This window comes from Aplidium turbinatum, chromosome 15 (assembly GCF_918807975.1).
Source record: "Aplidium turbinatum chromosome 15, kaAplTurb1.1, whole genome shotgun sequence".
Lineage (NCBI taxonomy): Eukaryota > Metazoa > Chordata > Ascidiacea > Aplousobranchia > Polyclinidae > Aplidium > Aplidium turbinatum.
In genome coordinates this window covers 5,000,582-5,018,127 of record NC_137486.1, presented here as the reverse complement: position 1 = coordinate 5,018,127, position 17,546 = coordinate 5,000,582, and the positions used below count along the sequence as shown (strand labels likewise).

Here is a 17,546-nt window from a genome sequence, read left to right as displayed (position 1 = left end):
TTAGCGAAATAAGATTTTGCACTGTTTGCAGCACAGTACTGAAATTAGGTACGTATTAGGTACATACGATTAGAGACCAGGTACGTTTGAGCTAAAAGTATCCTTTGTCGTGAGTGCAGCAAGGATAAGCAACCCGGTAAACAAGCAGGACTCATGACTTTAACTAAAATATTCATACTCTTTCCTCGCTTTAGGAAGAAAGCCGCCCACCTTCAATTTCTGAACAGTGTTGTTTAATCGTCTCCTTTCTGTCTCAGATACGTTCAATTCTTTTTTGAGACGACTAATCTCACCCTGGTGTAAACAATAAAACGTAAACAACTCAATTTATCACAATTGTGTCAAGCTAAGTTTTGTGGTGTTATTTTTGTCATGGTAGATTCCAAAAATCTTAGGTGTGCACTAGAGATGTCGATACCAATATTTTGGCCGATACCGATATCACTTTTTATGCCGATACCGATATTTTGGCCGATACTTTAGTGTTACCATAAGAAGTGTTACTTTAGTGAAGTAGATACTTCACTAAAGTAGAATAACAGTAGAAGTACAGTAGATAACAGTAGAAGTAGATACTTTAGTGTTACCATAAGAGATGTCGATACCAATATTTTGGCCGATACCGATATCACTTTTTATGTCGATATCGATATTTTGGCCGATACTTTAGTGTTACCATAAGAAGCAATTTTGGTATTTGCAAGGAATTATATCAAATGCTAAGTTTTACCTTATTTGCATAAAAGTGTCATCACTAGTTTTCGAGATCTTTTTGCTTTTGATTTGGCTAATACCATGCTAGTCACAGGTTCTGCCAAAATTTGTCTACCTCTAGGCTTATGCCATTGCTGAATGCTGAGGTATGCTGGTGCATGATAGTGTATCAGAAACTTCCATAAGGCCATGTGTTTAGTAATGATTTACTGCGTAAAATAAACCAAGTAGGATGCATGTGAACAAGTTCCAGACAAGCTGGAAAATAAAATAATGTTACAGATTGTGGGGGCACCTTGACTTAGATAACCACATGGTCGTTTTGGTGCCTCCATGGTGTAGTGTCCATATTAAAAAAAGTGATATTTTATATTTTCTCATGTGTACATTGAAAATGTATGTGGAACTATGCCGAAATAATCTTGATTGATTGATAAATAAGTGATAGGCCTATTATTCATGTCCTTTTTGGCTTTTCTTGCTATCTAACAATAGAACTAGACCATATTACCATATGTTGCACTGTATGACACCAACTAATAGCATGCAACTTGAAGTGAAACTCAGAAACCAACACTTACCCAAGCTTTGCACGTGCAATGACAATTTTCCAATTTTATTTCTTTGAGAGAAAGAACGACTTGAATGCTATGTGGAGCACGTTTTCTCATGGACCTCCAACATTTTGCATTGATATAAACTTCATTTTTGCTTTTGACAAAAAATATTTCATGAATAATATAAGAATTTATGAAATAATTATATCCCTTTTCTTTGCTGTGAATCGACAATTCATCCAAAAATAAGAAATGTCGACTGAATAAGGAATTGTAGACAAAAGTTTTGATGCAGCCATAATTTTTCTAAAAGTGGTAAGTGTAAATCTTATTACCTTGCAACAAAAACTGTACCGGTACCTGTATCACTCCATACGATATGAGCGAAATACAATGTTTTATTTACGGCGGGTGAGCAATGAGCATTTAGCGAAATAAGATTTTCCACTGTTTGCAGCACAGTACTGAAATTAGGTACGTATTAGGTACATACGATTAGAGACCAGGTACGTTTGAGCTAAAAGTATCCTTTGTCGTGAGTGCAGCAAGGACAAGCAACCCCCGGTAAACAAGCAGGACTCATGACTCTAACTAAAATATTCATACTCTTTCCTCGTTTTAGGAAGAAAGCCGCCCACCTTCAATTCCTGAACAGTGTTGTTTAATCGTCTCCTTTCTGTCTCAGATACGTTCAATTCTTTTTTGAGACGACTAATCTCACCCTGGTGTAAACAATAAAACGTAAACAACTCAATTTATCACAATTGTGTCAAGCTAAGTTTTGTGGTGTTATTTTTGTCATGGTAGATTCCAAAAATCTTAGGTGTGCACTAGAGATGTCGATACCAATATTTTGGCCGATACCGATATCACTTTTTATGCCGATACCGATATTTTGGCCGATACTTTAGTGTTACCATAAGAAGTGTTACTTTAGTGAAGTAGATACTTCACTAAAGTAGAATAACAGTAGAAGTACAGTAGATAACAGTAGAAGTAGATACTTTAGTGTTACCATAAGAGATGTCGATACCAATATTTTGGCCGATACCGATATCACTTTTTATGTCGATATCGATATTTTGGCCGATACTTTAGTGTTACCATAAGAAGCAATTTTGGTATTTGCAAGGAATTATATCAAATGCTAAGTTTTACCTTATTTGCATAAAAGTGTCATCACTAGTTTTCGAGATCTTTTTGCTTTTGATTTGGCTAATACCATGCTAGTCACAGGTTCTGCCAAAATTTGTCTACCTCTAGGCTTATGCCATTGCTGAATGCTGAGGTATGCTGGTGCATGATAGTGTATCAGAAACTTCCATAAGGCCATGTGTTTAGTAATGATTTACTGCGTAAAATAAACCAAGTAGGATGCATGTGAACAAGTTCCAGACAAGCTGGAAAATAAAATAATGTTACAGATTGTGGGGGCACCTTGACTTAGATAACCACATGGTCGTTTTGGTGCCTCCATGGTGTAGTGTCCATATTAAAAAAAGTGATATTTTATATTTTCTCATGTGTACATTGAAAATGTATGTGGAACTATGCCGAAATAATCTTGATTGATTGATAAATAAGTGATAGGCCTATTATTCATGTCCTTTTTGGCTTTTCTTGCTATCTAACAATAGAACTAGACCATATTACCATATGTTGCACTGTATGACACCAACTAATAGCATGCAACTTGAAGTGAAACTCAGAAACCAACACTTACCCAAGCTTTGCACGTGCAATGACAATTTTCCAATTTTATTTCTTTGAGAGAAAGAACGACTTGAATGCTATGTGGAGCACGTTTTCTCATGGACCTCCAACATTTTGCATTGATATAAACTTCATTTTTGCTTTTGACAAAAAATATTTCATGAATAATATAAGAATTTATGAAATAATTATATCCCTTTTCTTTGCTGTGAATCGACAATTCATCCAAAAATAAGAAATGTCGACTGAATAAAGAATTGTAGACAAAAGTTTTGATGCAGCCATAATTTTTCTAAAAGTGGTAAGTGTAAATCTTATTACCTTGCAACAAAAACTGTACCGGTACCTGTATCACTCCATACGATATGAGCGAAATACAATGTTTTATTTACGGCGGGTGAGCAATGAGCATTTAGCGAAATAAGATTTTCCACTGTTTGCAGCACAGTACTGAAATTAGGTACGTATTAGGTACATACGATTAGAGACCAGGTACGTTTGAGCTAAAAGTATCCTTTGTCGTGAGTGCAGCAAGGACAAGCAACCCCCGGTAAACAAGCAGGACTCATGACTCTAACTAAAATATTCATACTCTTTCCTCGTTTTAGGAAGAAAGCCGCCCACCTTCAATTCCTGAACAGTGTTGTTTAATCGTCTCCTTTCTGTCTCAGATACGTTCAATTCTTTTTTGAGACGACTAATCTCACCCTGGTGTAAACAATAAAACGTAAACAACTCAATTTATCACAATTGTGTCAAGCTAAGTTTTGTGGTGTTATTTTTGTCATGGTAGATTCCAAAAATCTTAGGTGTGCACTAGAGATGTCGATACCAATATTTTGGCCGATACCGATATCACTTTTTATGCCGATACCGATATTTTGGCCGATACTTTAGTGTTACCATAAGAAGTGTTACTTTAGTGAAGTAGATACTTCACTAAAGTAGAATAACAGTAGAAGTACAGTAGATAACAGTAGAAGTAGATACTTTAGTGTTACCATAAGAGATGTCGATACCAATATTTTGGCCGATACCGATATCACTTTTTATGTCGATATCGATATTTTGGCCGATACTTTAGTGTTACCATAAGAAGCAATTTTGGTATTTGCAAGGAATTATATCAAATGCTAAGTTTTACCTTATTTGCATAAAAGTGTCATCACTAGTTTTCGAGATCTTTTTGCTTTTGATTTGGCTAATACCATGCTAGTCACAGGTTCTGCCAAAATTTGTCTACCTCTAGGCTTATGCCATTGCTGAATGCTGAGGTATGCTGGTGCATGATAGTGTATCAGAAACTTCCATAAGGCCATGTGTTTAGTAATGATTTACTGCGTAAAATAAACCAAGTAGGATGCATGTGAACAAGTTCCAGACAAGCTGGAAAATAAAATAATGTTACAGATTGTGGGGGCACCTTGACTTAGATAACCACATGGTCGTTTTGGTGCCTCCATGGTGTAGTGTCCATATTAAAAAAAGTGATATTTTATATTTTCTCATGTGTACATTGAAAATGTATGTGGAACTATGCCGAAATAATCTTGATTGATTGATAAATAAGTGATAGGCCTATTATTCATGTCCTTTTTGGCTTTTCTTGCTATCTAACAATAGAACTAGACCATATTACCATATGTTGCACTGTATGACACCAACTAATAGCATGCAACTTGAAGTGAAACTCAGAAACCAACACTTACCCAAGCTTTGCACGTGCAATGACAATTTTCCAATTTTATTTCTTTGAGAGAAAGAACGACTTGAATGCTATGTGGAGCACGTTTTCTCATGGACCTCCAACATTTTGCATTGATATAAACTTCATTTTTGCTTTTGACAAAAAATATTTCATGAATAATATAAGAATTTATGAAATAATTATATCCCTTTTCTTTGCTGTGAATCGACAATTCATCCAAAAATAAGAAATGTCGACTGAATAAAGAATTGTAGACAAAAGTTTTGATGCAGCCATAATTTTTCTAAAAGTGGTAAGTGTAAATCTTATTACCTTGCAACAAAAACTGTACCGGTACCTGTATCACTCCATACGATATGAGCGAAATACAATGTTTTATTTACGGCGGGTGAGCAATGAGCATTTAGCGAAATAAGATTTTCCACTGTTTGCAGCACAGTACTGAAATTAGGTACGTATTAGGTACATACGATTAGAGACCAGGTACGTTTGAGCTAAAAGTATCCTTTGTCGTGAGTGCAGCAAGGACAAGCAACCCCCGGTAAACAAGCAGGACTCATGACTCTAACTAAAATATTCATACTCTTTCCTCGTTTTAGGAAGAAAGCCGCCCACCTTCAATTCCTGAACAGTGTTGTTTAATCGTCTCCTTTCTGTCTCAGATACGTTCAATTCTTTTTTGAGACGACTAATCTCACCCTGGTGTAAACAATAAAACGTAAACAACTCAATTTATCACAATTGTGTCAAGCTAAGTTTTGTGGTGTTATTTTTGTCATGGTAGATTCCAAAAATCTTAGGTGTGCACTAGAGATGTCGATACCAATATTTTGGCCGATACCGATATCACTTTTTATGCCGATACCGATATTTTGGCCGATACTTTAGTGTTACCATAAGAAGTGTTACTTTAGTGAAGTAGATACTTCACTAAAGTAGAATAACAGTAGAAGTACAGTAGATAACAGTAGAAGTAGATACTTTAGTGTTACCATAAGAGATGTCGATACCAATATTTTGGCCGATACCGATATCACTTTTTATGTCGATATCGATATTTTGGCCGATACTTTAGTGTTACCATAAGAAGCAATTTTGGTATTTGCAAGGAATTATATCAAATGCTAAGTTTTACCTTATTTGCATAAAAGTGTCATCACTAGTTTTCGAGATCTTTTTGCTTTTGATTTGGCTAATACCATGCTAGTCACAGGTTCTGCCAAAATTTGTCTACCTCTAGGCTTATGCCATTGCTGAATGCTGAGGTATGCTGGTGCATGATAGTGTATCAGAAACTTCCATAAGGCCATGTGTTTAGTAATGATTTACTGCGTAAAATAAACCAAGTAGGATGCATGTGAACAAGTTCCAGACAAGCTGGAAAATAAAATAATGTTACAGATTGTGGGGGCACCTTGACTTAGATAACCACATGGTCGTTTTGGTGCCTCCATGGTGTAGTGTCCATATTAAAAAAAGTGATATTTTATATTTTCTCATGTGTACATTGAAAATGTATGTGGAACTATGCCGAAATAATCTTGATTGATTGATAAATAAGTGATAGGCCTATTATTCATGTCCTTTTTGGCTTTTCTTGCTATCTAACAATAGAACTAGACCATATTACCATATGTTGCACTGTATGACACCAACTAATAGCATGCAACTTGAAGTGAAACTCAGAAACCAACACTTACCCAAGCTTTGCACGTGCAATGACAATTTTCCAATTTTATTTCTTTGAGAGAAAGAACGACTTGAATGCTATGTGGAGCACGTTTTCTCATGGACCTCCAACATTTTGCATTGATATAAACTTCATTTTTGCTTTTGACAAAAAATATTTCATGAATAATATAAGAATTTATGAAATAATTATATCCCTTTTCTTTGCTGTGAATCGACAATTCATCCAAAAATAAGAAATGTCGACTGAATAAGGAATTGTAGACAAAAGTTTTGATGCAGCCATAATTTTTCTAAAAGTGGTAAGTGTAAATCTTATTACCTTGCAACAAAAACTGTACCGGTACCTGTATCACTCCATACGATATGAGCGAAATACAATGTTTTATTTACGGCGGGTGAGCAATGAGCATTTAGCGAAATAAGATTTTCCACTGTTTGCAGCACAGTACTGAAATTAGGTACGTATTAGGTACATACGATTAGAGACCAGGTACGTTTGAGCTAAAAGTATCCTTTGTCGTGAGTGCAGCAAGGACAAGCAACCCCCGGTAAACAAGCAGGACTCATGACTCTAACTAAAATATTCATACTCTTTCCTCGTTTTAGGAAGAAAGCCGCCCACCTTCAATTCCTGAACAGTGTTGTTTAATCGTCTCCTTTCTGTCTCAGATACGTTCAATTCTTTTTTGAGACGACTAATCTCACCCTGGTGTAAACAATAAAACGTAAACAACTCAATTTATCACAATTGTGTCAAGCTAAGTTTTGTGGTGTTATTTTTGTCATGGTAGATTCCAAAAATCTTAGGTGTGCACTAGAGATGTCGATACCAATATTTTGGCCGATACCGATATCACTTTTTATGCCGATACCGATATTTTGGCCGATACTTTAGTGTTACCATAAGAAGTGTTACTTTAGTGAAGTAGATACTTCACTAAAGTAGAATAACAGTAGAAGTACAGTAGATAACAGTAGAAGTAGATACTTTAGTGTTACCATAAGAGATGTCGATACCAATATTTTGGCCGATACCGATATCACTTTTTATGTCGATATCGATATTTTGGCCGATACTTTAGTGTTACCATAAGAAGCAATTTTGGTATTTGCAAGGAATTATATCAAATGCTAAGTTTTACCTTATTTGCATAAAAGTGTCATCACTAGTTTTCGAGATCTTTTTGCTTTTGATTTGGCTAATACCATGCTAGTCACAGGTTCTGCCAAAATTTGTCTACCTCTAGGCTTATGCCATTGCTGAATGCTGAGGTATGCTGGTGCATGATAGTGTATCAGAAACTTCCATAAGGCCATGTGTTTAGTAATGATTTACTGCGTAAAATAAACCAAGTAGGATGCATGTGAACAAGTTCCAGACAAGCTGGAAAATAAAATAATGTTACAGATTGTGGGGGCACCTTGACTTAGATAACCACATGGTCGTTTTGGTGCCTCCATGGTGTAGTGTCCATATTAAAAAAAGTGATATTTTATATTTTCTCATGTGTACATTGAAAATGTATGTGGAACTATGCCGAAATAATCTTGATTGATTGATAAATAAGTGATAGGCCTATTATTCATGTCCTTTTTGGCTTTTCTTGCTATCTAACAATAGAACTAGACCATATTACCATATGTTGCACTGTATGACACCAACTAATAGCATGCAACTTGAAGTGAAACTCAGAAACCAACACTTACCCAAGCTTTGCACGTGCAATGACAATTTTCCAATTTTATTTCTTTGAGAGAAAGAACGACTTGAATGCTATGTGGAGCACGTTTTCTCATGGACCTCCAACATTTTGCATTGATATAAACTTCATTTTTGCTTTTGACAAAAAATATTTCATGAATAATATAAGAATTTATGAAATAATTATATCCCTTTTCTTTGCTGTGAATCGACAATTCATCCAAAAATAAGAAATGTCGACTGAATAAGGAATTGTAGACAAAAGTTTTGATGCAGCCATAATTTTTCTAAAAGTGGTAAGTGTAAATCTTATTACCTTGCAACAAAAACTGTACCGGTACCTGTATCACTCCATACGATATGAGCGAAATACAATGTTTTATTTACGGCGGGTGAGCAATGAGCATTTAGCGAAATAAGATTTTCCACTGTTTGCAGCACAGTACTGAAATTAGGTACGTATTAGGTACATACGATTAGAGACCAGGTACGTTTGAGCTAAAAGTATCCTTTGTCGTGAGTGCAGCAAGGACAAGCAACCCCCGGTAAACAAGCAGGACTCATGACTCTAACTAAAATATTCATACTCTTTCCTCGTTTTAGGAAGAAAGCCGCCCACCTTCAATTCCTGAACAGTGTTGTTTAATCGTCTCCTTTCTGTCTCAGATACGTTCAATTCTTTTTTGAGACGACTAATCTCACCCTGGTGTAAACAATAAAACGTAAACAACTCAATTTATCACAATTGTGTCAAGCTAAGTTTTGTGGTGTTATTTTTGTCATGGTAGATTCCAAAAATCTTAGGTGTGCACTAGAGATGTCGATACCAATATTTTGGCCGATACCGATATCACTTTTTATGCCGATACCGATATTTTGGCCGATACTTTAGTGTTACCATAAGAAGTGTTACTTTAGTGAAGTAGATACTTCACTAAAGTAGAATAACAGTAGAAGTACAGTAGATAACAGTAGAAGTAGATACTTTAGTGTTACCATAAGAGATGTCGATACCAATATTTTGGCCGATACCGATATCACTTTTTATGTCGATATCGATATTTTGGCCGATACTTTAGTGTTACCATAAGAAGCAATTTTGGTATTTGCAAGGAATTATATCAAATGCTAAGTTTTACCTTATTTGCATAAAAGTGTCATCACTAGTTTTCGAGATCTTTTTGCTTTTGATTTGGCTAATACCATGCTAGTCACAGGTTCTGCCAAAATTTGTCTACCTCTAGGCTTATGCCATTGCTGAATGCTGAGGTATGCTGGTGCATGATAGTGTATCAGAAACTTCCATAAGGCCATGTGTTTAGTAATGATTTACTGCGTAAAATAAACCAAGTAGGATGCATGTGAACAAGTTCCAGACAAGCTGGAAAATAAAATAATGTTACAGATTGTGGGGGCACCTTGACTTAGATAACCACATGGTCGTTTTGGTGCCTCCATGGTGTAGTGTCCATATTAAAAAAAGTGATATTTTATATTTTCTCATGTGTACATTGAAAATGTATGTGGAACTATGCCGAAATAATCTTGATTGATTGATAAATAAGTGATAGGCCTATTATTCATGTCCTTTTTGGCTTTTCTTGCTATCTAACAATAGAACTAGACCATATTACCATATGTTGCACTGTATGACACCAACTAATAGCATGCAACTTGAAGTGAAACTCAGAAACCAACACTTACCCAAGCTTTGCACGTGCAATGACAATTTTCCAATTTTATTTCTTTGAGAGAAAGAACGACTTGAATGCTATGTGGAGCACGTTTTCTCATGGACCTCCAACATTTTGCATTGATATAAACTTCATTTTTGCTTTTGACAAAAAATATTTCATGAATAATATAAGAATTTATGAAATAATTATATCCCTTTTCTTTGCTGTGAATCGACAATTCATCCAAAAATAAGAAATGTCGACTGAATAAGGAATTGTAGACAAAAGTTTTGATGCAGCCATAATTTTTCTAAAAGTGGTAAGTGTAAATCTTATTACCTTGCAACAAAAACTGTACCGGTACCTGTATCACTCCATACGATATGAGCGAAATACAATGTTTTATTTACGGCGGGTGAGCAATGAGCATTTAGCGAAATAAGATTTTCCACTGTTTGCAGCACAGTACTGAAATTAGGTACGTATTAGGTACATACGATTAGAGACCAGGTACGTTTGAGCTAAAAGTATCCTTTGTCGTGAGTGCAGCAAGGACAAGCAACCCCCGGTAAACAAGCAGGACTCATGACTCTAACTAAAATATTCATACTCTTTCCTCGTTTTAGGAAGAAAGCCGCCCACCTTCAATTCCTGAACAGTGTTGTTTAATCGTCTCCTTTCTGTCTCAGATACGTTCAATTCTTTTTTGAGACGACTAATCTCACCCTGGTGTAAACAATAAAACGTAAACAACTCAATTTATCACAATTGTGTCAAGCTAAGTTTTGTGGTGTTATTTTTGTCATGGTAGATTCCAAAAATCTTAGGTGTGCACTAGAGATGTCGATACCAATATTTTGGCCGATACCGATATCACTTTTTATGCCGATACCGATATTTTGGCCGATACTTTAGTGTTACCATAAGAAGTGTTACTTTAGTGAAGTAGATACTTCACTAAAGTAGAATAACAGTAGAAGTACAGTAGATAACAGTAGAAGTAGATACTTTAGTGTTACCATAAGAGATGTCGATACCAATATTTTGGCCGATACCGATATCACTTTTTATGTCGATATCGATATTTTGGCCGATACTTTAGTGTTACCATAAGAAGCAATTTTGGTATTTGCAAGGAATTATATCAAATGCTAAGTTTTACCTTATTTGCATAAAAGTGTCATCACTAGTTTTCGAGATCTTTTTGCTTTTGATTTGGCTAATACCATGCTAGTCACAGGTTCTGCCAAAATTTGTCTACCTCTAGGCTTATGCCATTGCTGAATGCTGAGGTATGCTGGTGCATGATAGTGTATCAGAAACTTCCATAAGGCCATGTGTTTAGTAATGATTTACTGCGTAAAATAAACCAAGTAGGATGCATGTGAACAAGTTCCAGACAAGCTGGAAAATAAAATCATGTTACAGATTGTGGGGGCACCTTGACTTAGATAACCACATGGTCGTTTTGGTGCCTCCATGGTGTAGTGTCCATATTAAAAAAAGTGATATTTTATATTTTCTCATGTGTACATTGAAAATGTATGTGGAACTATGCCGAAATAATCTTGATTGATTGATAAATAAGTGATAGGCCTATTATTCATGTCCTTTTTGGCTTTTCTTGCTATCTAACAATAGAACTAGACCATATTACCATATGTTGCACTGTATGACACCAACTAATAGCATGCAACTTGAAGTGAAACTCAGAAACCAACACTTACCCTTGGAAGCTTTGCACGTGCAATGACAATTTTCCAATTTTATTTCTTTGAGAGAAAGAACGACTTGAATGCTATGTGGAGCACGTTTTCTCATGGACCTCCAACATTTTGCATTGATATAAACTTCATTTTTGCTTTTGACAAAAAATATTTCATGAATAATATAAGAATTTATGAAATAATTATATCCCTTTTCTTTGCTGTGAATCGACAATTTATCCAAAAATAAGAAATGTCGACTGAATAAGGAATTGTAGACAAAAGTTTTGATGCAGCCATAATTTTTCTAAAAGTGGTAAGTGTAAATCTTATTACCTTGCAACAAAAACTGTACCGGTACCTGTATCACTCCATACGATATGAGCGAAATACAATGTTTTATTTACGGCGGGTGAGCAATGAGCATTTAGCGAAATAAGATTTTCCACTGTTTGCAGCACAGTACTGAAATTAGGTACGTATTAGGTACATACGATTAGAGACCAGGTACGTTTGAGCTAAAAGTATCCTTTGTCGTGAGTGCAGCAAGGACAACCAACCCCCGGTAAACAAGCAGGACTCATGACTCTAACTAAAATATTCATACTCTTTCCTCGTTTTAGGAAGAAAGCCGCCCACCTTCAATTCCTGAACAGTGTTGTTTAATCGTCTCCTTTCTGTCTCAGATATGTTCAATTCTTTTTTGAGATGACTAATCTCACCCTGGTGTAAACAATAAAACGTAAACAACTCAATTTATTACAATTGGGTCAAGCTAAGTTTTGTGGTGTTATTTTTGTCGTGGTAGATTCCAAAAATCTTAGGTGTACACTAGAGATGTCGATACCAATATTTTAGCCAATACCGATATCACTTTTTATGCCGATACCGATATTTTGGCCGATACTTTAGTGTTACCGTACCATAAGAAGTGTTACTTTAGTGAAGTAGATACTTCACTAAAGTAGAATAACATCATGACCTTAAGGGCAACTCATGTTTCCTACAGAATTTCATACTGTCTATGATTTTTAATATTGCTGCACGATTCCTTGATACCTCTGCATTGTGCATTGCTATGGTAAGCTGGTAACCGACATCAATTTGAGCTGCAATGTTTATTCTCCCTAGGATTGATAAGCTGAGGGCAATACTCATATGTGAGCCTGATTTTTCATGTCTTACAGCCTTCTTATGCAAATTTTTCAAGTCTATCATACCAATTTTTATCCACGACTCATCATCTTTTTTTTTCAAAGAGCAAACATGGGCAACAAAACAATGCATTTAGTTCACTGCATCTACAAAGCCAATCCTACTTAACATAAACTTCTTATTTGAATTGCCTCGTGTATGGGTTGTGTCGACTGGCACATTTTTGAGCAATGCGCAGGATTGGGGTAGGTTGTTCTTTCAACTTAATGGCAATTTTTTCTTGCAATGAAAGAAATTGAAATCTAATTTGTTTCAGTGTTGTGATCGAATTATTCATATTAAATACTGCATTAAAAACTTAAGTGTATCTACACGATGAACTGCTTATGCAGTCATGAATATGGTAAATTTAAAGTTACAATTATTGCTAGCCTATTCATTTATGCAAAGGTACAATTTTTGTTAGCAGCATGGTGTAACAGCAGTGCATTGAATTTGTGACCCAGATGTGCTGAGTTCAAAACTTGCCAGCACCAGGCTGTTGTATTATTACAGCATAAACTTGTTACGATGATCAAGCCTCTGAGAAAAAAAATAATAACTCAGACATCACTTTTAAACAGTAAACAAGTTATTTATGTGAAGTTTAGGCAGCATGCATTTACTGCACTGTCTTTTTCCTTGCTGCACCTCATTCAAATTACCAACCAATTTTGTCACCCCCTTCTGTAATTGCTTAAATAACAAAATCATTGTAATTTAATTTTTATACAAGTATCTGTTAACACAGTAAAACAATACCAAAAGTGAGTTAGTTTTACATTTAACTGAGCAAAGAAAGAAGTTACTGTAGTACACTTTGTGTCTCAGTGACTCTTGTTGTTGCTTCCCATTTATAAAGACATCAAATCTCGGAGTCTTGGTGCTAAGTGCTACTCGCATGTCGTGATGTGGGTCAATACGATTTCTGGTTTTTGTTTTAATGTGAACCAGGTGAAATGAAACTATTCTGTACATCGTATTTGCTTTATTAAAAGCTCAAACTAACTTATAACGAAAAAGAAAACAAAAACATGCATTAAACCTCCATTTAACAAGAGATACGTATACTAACAAAACAGACAACCTGACGTTAGGTTGACTACAAAGCTACTGTTAAGCACTTACAGTTTGTTGCAACAATCGGCTAGCAGCTACAGGCAAGACCACGTTGCATGCCGTGCAATCACTTTAGGTATATTACATTCACCTCTCCTAAAAAAAAACACAAACACATATAGCCTATTGAAGAGTAACAGGTAGTTTACAATATTGCGGATAAAGTGACCAATATTCCAAACAATAAGGGTTCGATTAAAACACAAAATATCTTCAAAATACAAGAACAACGTATCGTACCTTCAAACATATTGAACCAAACAACCACAGTAACATGTATAAATATGGCCAAAATACAAGAACAATGTATTGACAATCAAAGTTAAACATCTCCGTATCATAGAGGAGGCACCCCTTTGTTGCAACGAGATGACCGCCTCGGATAACATTTTTCAACGTCATCTTCATCATCATGACGGCCGGGCGATACAAGGAGCGAATCATTTATTTCAATTGGGCTCACATTTGATGTATCTACTTCCGAGATTTCAATTTCATTATTTGAATAGTGGTCAGCTGGAGGATCAGGAGTGCCTGGGCATGGAGCGTTATCGCAAAGTGAAACAGTCGCTTCCTGACCATTGGAATAACGTACATTCGCATAAGTCGGATTAACACCAACCAATTCGACTTCGTCCAATTATGTATTGAAAATTTACCAAGTTTCCTTTTTTTACACGTCTAATCCACAGCTGAAGCTTTTCTTTAAATGCAGACAGCTTCTCACATACATGAATTACGCTGATTCCTCGTCCCTGCAAAAAGCGGTTGAGCCCATTGAGTGCTGTGAACACATCAGCCAAATAAGCAAGGTTTTCAATAAATTTAGGTTCTTCAAAATATTCAGCCATTTCCTTTCCAACTTTGCAGAGGAGCTCCTTAATTTCTTCTCGCAATTCAAACAGACGAGACAGCACACGACCACGCGACTTACTTCGGTGTGATATAAAAGCGCGGTGTGTTCCTTACCCAACTCAACACAAAATGATTGGAACAATCGGTGATTCAGTGCATGCCCACGATTCGTGTTCACAACCTTCACAAAATTCTCAAAGCTTTGTTTAGTTGGAGGGGCAATGTTTTTGATGCAAGAGACTGAAGAGAGTGCCGATGAAGAAAGCAATGGGTAATTTTCAGGTTGGGAGTTTATTTTCTTAGTAATGCAGCAAATCCTGAACGGTTGCCCAACATGGCTGGTGCTCCATCAGTGCATATCAAACCAATCTTGTCTAAGTGAAGTTAGTGTTTCAGGAAGAATTCTTTTATCATATCAAATACGTCTTTGGCTCGCGATGTAGTTTTCAGTGACTGACAAAACAAAAAGCTTTCTTTAATTTCCTTGTTTTTCACATATCAGACTACTCCTATTAGCTGACTACAGTTTAACACGTCAATGGATTCATCAACCTGCAGTGAAATCGTTACTGGACTCGCTTTGGTGTCAGCAACAACCTGCTCCAGGATGTCTTCACTCATATCAATGATTCGATTGTGGATAACATCATTAGATAAAGATACTTGTAGCTTTTTTGCAGCTTCCTTGCCAAGAACAATATCTGCCATTTTAAGAATACATGGCTTGATCAATTCTTTCCCAACCGTATGAGGCTTCTTTGACTTAGAAATTTGGTATGCAGCTTCATAAGAAGCTCGCACTAGTGGTTTCTCTGGTGGTGAAAATCCATACATAGGTAATGTTCCGATGGTTCCGGCATGATCAAATCTAGCTCTCTTGCTTTGTAATGTCGCGATGTCATTTTTTCTAACAAAAATATCTCCATTAAAGGTTCATATATACTTGTACTGATGATCTCGTCTGGCCCTCAATGTTTTGAAGTATAGGTCTTTTTTGTGGAGTCAAGTTCTCGTTGATGTACAGAGATGTCATACCTTCGATTCCAAAGTTGTCAATTTCTGAAAAGCGCTTCCTGTTTACAGATATTTCGTTTCTAATGTCTCTATTGGAAAATCTCACAGTTATGGGTGGTGGTCGTTCTACATTCTTTGATGGCAAGCGATGAGATGTGGAGATGTGACAGTCTTTAATATTCAATTTAATCAATTTTAACAGTTTTTTAATAACTTCATTTGTAATTTCTTCCGGCTTTTTGAGCACCCCATGGAATTCCAAGTTTTCGCGCCCTCCATATTAGTCAAAATCTTCTAATGTTTTTTTTTATTTTGTTCAAGAATAGCGATGAGGTCATTCGTTTCCTTTTTTATTTTGTCAACAGTTTTGTTTTTTCTTTTTTTTCCTCGTCAGATGCTTTTGCTGCTTTTTTGATTTCTTCAAATTCCAAGCTGTTGACTAAATAACTGTTAAATAAACTGTTAAATAAACTAATAAACTGTTGACTCTTTCTTAAATCTTTAATATCTTTTTCGTGGCTTTTTTGTTCAGTCACAATTTTTTTAATTTTTTCTTCAAATTCATATAGGTTGAGAGTTCCTGTTTTAGCATTATCTTGAATTCCTCTTTTAGATTGGATTCCATTTTGTTGATATTTTTTTTAAATTCTTTCATGTTTACCATGTTGCAGTTAAAATAGTCAAAAAAAAAAGTTAAATTAAGTTTAAAAAAGTACAACAAATATTATAAACAATATCCCTAGAACTTTATTCAACCTTATTCAAATAGAATGATTTCCATAGTGCAATTAGTGCATTCCTCCCACCATGTCTGTTAAAATGTTCAAGTTTCGATTGTTCTAAGTTTGCATTTGAGAACATAGGGCCGCACAGGACACACTGCGGACGTTGTACCATCTTTTTCGGTGATAAATGTAAAGCCATTAAACATAGCCACTGAACATAGGCATTATTGCACTTTTGCTTTTTGGACATGTTGAAAGCAAAGTTTAGTCCAAAACAAAAATTCTAACCAGCCCTTCTTAAAATTGAAGTCTGCAACATATAATGGGCAGTGTTGTACGTGTCACTGAAATAAGTTGTCAGCGTTAGCGCGAATTGCCTACAAAACTTAACGGCGTAATAGTTAGCCGAAATTGAAAAAGGGGTATGTTCTACTGGTGAGTAGGCTAGGCTAAAAGCTAATCCTCAGAATCAAAACAAGTAAGCTACTGAGGATTACACTTTACTCACCGGTAGAACATTTCCCTTTTTTAATTTTGCTAATGTCTGGTGGTCAAACCTGTCAAGTTGGCCGAAATGATAGCTTTTCGCCGACATGTGAATCAAATTTGAAATATTTGTTTATATAAGGGGGCCGAGTTAAGGCTCTGAGTTTTGCTCCACTTGCTCTTCTGTTGTGCTTTCATTGAAATCACTGCTTTTTAAAGTCTCTGAATCAATGTCACTTATTTTTTCATCAATAAACTAATATATTTCTGAAGCGTAAACAGAAAATTACAAGATTAGCTGTATAAGTTAAACTCAAAACTGTGCTTTAACTGAAATCGTTGCAACATGCCGATCGTTGCGGCAGTTTCGCATTTTTTTCTCGACAACTGAACTGACCACACCCTAGTACGAACAAGTTATTTATACACAAGACTGCCAAGAGTACAAGACATGCCTTCGCAATTATTTTTACTTCATCAGCTTGATCAGCAGCCAGAAACTCACATAAACAAAGGCTAGTTGAACTCGTCGTGACTGTCACCTTCGTCAACTAAATAAACTAACGGCGCTAGCATGAGTGTCAGCGTACAACACTGATAATGGGTTTTTGTATTTATATAGAATAGACCTAACCAACCTTAATGATTCAGCATGCTCGTACCCCCTAGTAACAGTTCTCGTACC

At 35.8% G+C, this 17,546-nt stretch overlaps 1 pseudogene; it reads right to left on the bottom strand.

Moving 5' to 3' along the window:
* The window catches only part of LOC145784425 (uncharacterized), a 276,670-nt pseudogene that overhangs the window by 33,511 nt on the left and 225,613 nt on the right, over positions 1-17,546 (bottom strand).